The sequence below is a fragment of the Belonocnema kinseyi genome, chromosome 4, assembly GCF_010883055.1.
Source record: "Belonocnema kinseyi isolate 2016_QV_RU_SX_M_011 chromosome 4, B_treatae_v1, whole genome shotgun sequence".
Taxonomy (NCBI): Eukaryota; Metazoa; Arthropoda; class Insecta; order Hymenoptera; family Cynipidae; genus Belonocnema; species Belonocnema kinseyi.
Window position 1 is genome coordinate 4005881 of NC_046660.1, and position 6868 is coordinate 4012748.

The 6868-nt window shown below is 30.3% G+C and overlaps 1 protein-coding gene across 2 annotated transcripts in view; it reads right to left on the reverse strand.

Moving 5' to 3' along the window:
- LOC117170650 (alanine aminotransferase 1) overlaps positions 1–4516 on the reverse strand; it is a 22182-nt gene extending 17666 nt beyond the window's left edge. The window contains exon 1 of one of the 2 annotated variants that reach the window (XM_033357562.1): positions 4244–4516. The gene's annotated coding sequence lies outside the window, so the exon portion shown is untranslated. Of the gene's footprint in view, positions 1–2856; positions 3123–4243 lie in introns of those variants that run through there. The other variant, XM_033357563.1, reaches the window with a different exon arrangement.
- Positions 4517–6868: the final 2352 nt, after the last annotated feature.

The window sequence follows — 6868 nt, forward strand, 5'->3', positions numbered from 1 at the left end:
TTTTATTTACAAAAAAAGTTCTTAGGTTCAAAAAAATGTTCAGTGAACTGAAAAACTGTGGTCGGTAATATAGGTATTTAGCTGTGTCACATGCCCTTAAACAAAACTGATATTCTTGTAATATTTGATGGAAGTTGATACCAAAAATTTCATATAATGAACATTACCAAAATTTTCGTAACGATAGGATAATTTGTTTAAACTTGGAAAATAAAAACTTTTTGACCTAATTGCGACACCTTAGGACCATTTTTTATTTCAAAAAGTCAGTGGTTCATTGAGATTCTAAGAGTTCGTTCGAACTTGTTGATACCAAGCCTTACAGCGCCTCTATGGAGAACATACTAGTTTCACTGATTAGCTGGTGTAAATGCGTGCCAGCTGATAGTATGTTTAACATTTTAAAAAATTAGATTTCGAATTATTGCTCAAAATTACCATTTTTTAATAAGAAAATTGAATAAAATTGTTGAAAATTATATTTTTATTTGGAATTTTTTTTCCACTTTTCATGATTACTGTGCAAGTGATAATCTTCCATTAATAAAAATAACTGATATCACTTTGTATTTTGTTTTAAAATAAAAATGATATTTCTTCACGGTAATCCTTAGTCTCAAAGTCTAAATTATAATATTTTACATGAAAACCCTGTACCAAGAGAAAATTCTCTATTCCAAAGTTAAATTATAATCCTTTGCAGTAACTATCCCTGTTTTAAAGTAAAAATTATAATTTCTCTATGTTCAAAAAATATACTTTTTGAATTTTTGCGAGGAAATCTGACAGTTTGAGCGGATTGTCAGAAGTCATTCAGTTTGAGTAGCGTGGTTGGTCATTATGGGGAAAACAATATGGCCGCTAGCTATTGTAAAGGTAAACAGTAAACATAACCTATGTATTGTTGCGTTTGTCATTGTAAAAGTGTTTTTTAAGTATAAAGAAGAACCTAAAAGGGTATCTAAATTTCCCATAATTTTTCTAAAACCAAGATTTGTAAAGCGTGACAGTACAATAACCCTCAAATGACACTGGGGGTCCATTGGACCCCAGACTATTTTTGAACGAATATAAAAATTCGTAAATTCCATGAATTTTTCATTGTTCTTCAAAGTGTTAAAAATAAAATTTAAGTTACTACATCGATTGATTCTTTAGAAGAGATGTTAAAGAATAACCAAAAAAATTTCTCAACAAAAATATCAAAAATTAAACTTTTCACAAGAGTTTAAAAACGTTGGGATCCAAAAGACCCCAAGTGTCAGCTACGTTATTTTTTGGAGGTGTCTCATTTAAGGGATAATTCACCCACAGGCGACATTGAATCGTGAGTCATTTTTTTTATCGAATGACTTGAGTCACTCATAATCACTCACTTTAACCTCTGCCGACACAAAAATATGTCGGCAGAGGTCGGAAAAAAAATTTCGAGTAAAGTAATATCTTTCTTAGAAATCGTAATTTGAATTTTCACCAGCTGTCTGCTAGATACTTCATTAGTCAATGGAGCAACTGCAGTTGTGACATTTCCAGGTCACAGAATTTTCGAATAGAGATTTCGTTACTTTTTCCGCTTTTTCCTAAATATTTTTTAAATGAAAAATAGAGTAGTCCAACAAAATTTTGAATGCTCTAAGATTTTCAGCATTTTATGCCATATATAAAAAATATATTATCCGAGATACTATTTAAAATTCATGCAACAACCCCATTATAACTGTTTACAGAAAGTCCCTGTCCCAAATTCAAAATTAAAATTCTGGAATAAAGTAACCTGTCACAAAGTAAAAGTTAGAATTTTGTATTGAAATCCTCTGTCCCAAGCTAGAACTGTAAGGCTTGGTAAATTCTCGGATTCTTGGTCAGGTACACACCCTGATAATATTAATTGACAAACCATACATGCAAAATTTAATATTTAAGTACATAGTACCAAATACTATCTTTTAAAAATTTAAACAACAAAAAATGTATTCCGTCAAAAATTGTTTAAAAATCGAATACCAATTTCCCGGTCTAGTATCCACCCTGTAAATTGTACATTTGAAAATTGGTCAATCTTTGTTTGCTGTACCAACAAATAAAGTTTTTAGCTGGTAATAACTTTTGAAAAATTCAAATTTATATAATAAATCTATTATATTTCAATAGTTTATTTAATGGTTTATACAATCGACAAAAATAGCCACACTGTTAAAGAGTATAACAAAAGTTGAAAGAAAATCTGAGTGTACGCTACCGCCGGAAATTACCTTACATGGCTGGCGCGTGCCGCACTAAAAATCATAGATGACGTTGTAACGCAATAACTCCGAACTCGGTCATAAATAATGTCAGATTATTTTTTTTTTTAATTATGAAATTCCACGGTAAATTGGAATTTTTCTGGAGAACAAAAAAATAATCTGGAAAATCATTGCAATCAGCAGTTAAATATGAAACAAAAGTTCTTTCTTAAGCGAAATTAGTGTTACTCAATCGTGGACAAAAAATGTTATTAGAAAAACTTGGTCAGTTTCGAGGAAATAGATACCGCAAATTGGAACTGACTTTGTTGCAGATTGCCATAAAAAATGTAATCAGTACAATAATAAAAAACTGACTACGGAAATGTGGAGACGCTGAATAAAAATAACAATTAATCGATACAAAAAAAACTGTGCACATTCTCTCTGAGTAACATGTACTAATTAGTATAAATAAAAAATTAGTACAGTCATTTTACTTTATTTTCAATTGTTTAAATAATTTTTCATTGTTTAAAAGTTGACATAACTTTTGACCGTGTATAGTATATTTCAATTGTTTTAAACGAGTTTCAAAAAGTAAATTATAAAGCATAATTGAAATACTCACTCTCCAAGATAATAATTAAAACACTTATTAAGTTTAATCAAACACTACAAGCACATAATGAGGGAACTGTTGAATTTAAAAATAACTGGTCAAAAACTAAATAGAACTTGATAATGAATTAATTAATTTTTGTTCTTCCGCAGTCCCAAGAAGTGTAGTATTTTTGTTTTAAACTATAAAGTGTGCGTTTGTTGGTCTTCGATTTTAATTGCTCGTAACTTTTAATCACGAAGACACAGATTTCGATAGTAATGCTTTATACCAAATACTAAATCTATTGAAATTAGATATTATCAGAAGTGCACTTATTTGACTGTTAAAAAAATCGAGAACGTCAGGGTTACGCACTTTGCAGTTTGTACTGCTTCCCAAAGAATCAATTTCAATCATTATATGATACTGCGATCTTTAATCTCGATTCATTTCTGAAGGCAAATTTTTATTACTGTCTCATCACATCACAGAAATATAAATTCAATATGCGAAAGGAACAATTTTTGATTCAATAATTAACTATAAAGTGTACTAAGTATACTAAAAAATATAATTAAATTGACACTGAAATTGAATTAAAATATATTTAAATAAAAAAAATAAAAGATATCTATTTAAAAATCATAAGAATTGATAATTTAAAGCTCTAACAATAATATTTTTTAAATATTTAATTTCATATTATCCTCTGTTCATGTCTGCAAATCGCTTTGCTAGAATTCAGGCGCTGAACTTATGAAAACTCGTGATTTTAATTCTGATGCAGTAATCATTAATTTAATAAACACTTGTCAGATTACTCTTGACCAAAAAAGTACGAGACTTCCGTAGTGAAACAAATTGTAAACTGACAAAATTATCAAACACAAATTGAGAAGTTTGATTTTATTTGTACTATTATTCATCAAACATCACCCATTATGTAAGATCCTTATTATTGCTACTTACGCTTCACATAATTTTGCATTTCGCCGACCTAGTTCCAGGTGGCAGACGAAATGTTTATTTTGGGTATCGAGCAAAATCTTGACACAAAAAATAGTGTTTCAGATAAATGCTACAAAAAGCAGTTTCAATTTCATGGAAATTAATCGCTTGCAATAAATCATTTAACAAAATACCGGAACAGAATCGGAACTTGAAAATTCTGTTTTCAAACAATTTTTAATAAAAATTTCAGTTTTATTCATATATTATACTATATTCCAGGAAAATTATTTTTTTTTTAATGAAAAAACATAATATATATATTATCAATTTAATTAGCAAGAGGGCACACGAGTTGCAATTGAATTCTTGCATCAAAAGGTCAAAACAAAAACATGTATTGCCGGCCAATAAGGTGCGAGTTCCTCAAAAGTGTGTTTTTTTTTCATGTGCAGAATGTACTTACTAGAACTTTTGTCGTTCATGGACAATGTTCAGATTTACCAGTCTCTAGTAAAAACTTCTAGTTCACTCCATATCGCACTATCCGTTTTGAAAATATCTGTTTTCTATAACGAGAGTGAGGTCGAATTGAGACACAGTGGAGCTGCGACAGCCGCGTAACACTGGATACTGGCTGAGAGAAAGGCGATAACAAGGTTTCTGAATTATCGATTGAATCTTATTTTGAACTTGTAGTTCAGAGTTGCAGTGAAATTCAGTTGGGATTAGATAGTATACTGGTCGACGATTATTAAAGTAACAAACGAGACTCGATCGTCAACCCTCGTCTAGTCAGTCGCAATCTATTTTTGACTCAGTCATTCCCTGCTAAAAAATAAAAAATAATGCAGAATGTATGAAATTTCTCTCCTGCCAGTAACAATTTAGACCGTGTTTTGTGCTTCTTTTTATCACTTCACACATTTAGCTATAATTAAAGAGTGAAGAAGAGCAGAACGTTGGAGTTCAGCAGTCATTTTGATTTCTGTAATTTTCCAAAGTAATCATTCTTTTTGGAATCTTTCTGGGTTTCTACAAGAATTAGCTAGAAAGGGGAACACAAGAGAAAAAAGAAGAAGATTGAGCAGCATAGGTCAATGAGGTCAATACTCCAATTTAAAAATTGAAGGGCCATGTAGGACAGGAAGCCGATTTTGTTGCTAATAAAACATATGGTTTTTTTAAGTGTGCAAACCATCTTGAATATAAAGCACTAACTTATTTTAAATAAGATTTTCCTACTGGAATAGAGCAATGTATGCTCCTAAATTTGAATATACGTCCAGATAGCAAAGTTCGCGCACTGTGCGACGCACGTGCGCAGTGGTGTCAGAACGTGGATATCTCGGGCATGCGCAGTAGTAATTCTGTTTTTTTTTAAATCGACACATGGCGTTACATAGCCTAAAAATACACAGAAATAACTACTGCGCATGCTAGAGTGCGACGCACGTGATGCGTGCCAGTATGGGTATGGTGCGTGGACAGTTATGATGTTCAGAGGGTATATAAATAATATTTAGATTAAAAATTTTTAATAAAAAGCAAGTGATTTATTATAAAAGTTTTTTTTGATTGCAGGAACAAGTACGTAAAGAATAATTTTTCACTAATTCACAAACTTAAGGATGTGACACGGCTAGCCTCTATTGCGTTCAATCCAAAAGTACTTGCACATCGAGTTTCTCTTTTGTATGTGTTTCGGGAATACTGCTCAGTTGTTTTGAGCCAAGAAACACAAAAATCGTAGCACGCGTTAAAAAAAAAAGATTTTTTCATTTTCAACAAATAAAAAACTTATTTTTTCAAAACGACACAAAATCTAAATGGTAGCGCATCATACAAAATTGTACAGCTTCCTGCAATCTATGAAAATGCAATCTCTTCAGATGTTTATATTGTTTAAGTCAATAAAAATTTCCAACAATATAGAAAATAATGATAAAAATCTAATAAAATCGCATTCAGCTTAATGAACTTTAACAGTTCTTTTTTAAAAACGTTTGCTTTTAGTTCCCTGACTATGTAAAGAACATAACATGCAATTATTAAGGTTATTAAGCTCGAGAGTTTGAGCACACCTACGGCACACGACTGAGGGCAATCGACTCCTCGTTTAGTCTTTGCATTTCTTCCACATTCGGGCACAGACCTTTTAAAATCAAAGGTGAACGGACCGACAACTGTAATTTTGTTATTTTGAACTCTCTTTTGTTAAAGCTCTTTTGGCTTTAACGAACACATTCTCATCACGTATCTCATGCTTCGCACTCGATTTTGTCCAACATGTCAACTTTTCTACATTGTACACAACACTTTTATATCAATTATAATACATTTTTTATGTAACGCTGCCTGGGATTCCTTATTAAAAAATTGCAAAATAAAAAGCAAATTGTATTTGTCATGATTATTTTTGTATTTGTTTCTTATTTTGCTTTAAATTGTATTCTAAGCTGCTCTGAAACATGTATCATTTCAATAAATTTATATCATTACAATTCATAATATGCATAAAAATTGAATTATACTAATTCTTATTTCCTTGTTTTTATAGTTTAAAAAAAATTTTAATATTGTTTTTTACGATTGAATAAAAACTACTGCGCATCTGCATAGGGTCTAATGCATGAACCTATGCAGGGTCCTGTGTCCTCTTTCGTCTTTTCTATCCTTTTTCCAAAAATTTAATTTTTTATTTTTAATCTTATTTTTTACGATTGAAAGAATGTCTACTCGTCTTATCGAAAAATGATTAATGATAAATTTATAGATCTTTTTAGGCGAACAACTTTTGACTTAATTTTATTTCATACCTTGTGTCGTTTTTTTAAAAAAATTCAATATTTTTATTTTGAATGATATTTTTTACGACTGAAGCAAAAACTACGTGTCCTATAAAAAATTGTAGCTATTTTTTGGATGAACAATTTTTGTCTTATTTTTTTTCGTAGCTTATATCGAAAGGTGATTGATTATAAATTTGTAGTTCTTTCCAGGGCGCGCAATTTTAGTTTTTTCATTTTTTTTCGTATCTTGCCTAGTTTAACCAAAAAATGAAATTTTTTAATTTTTCATTATTTTTGGT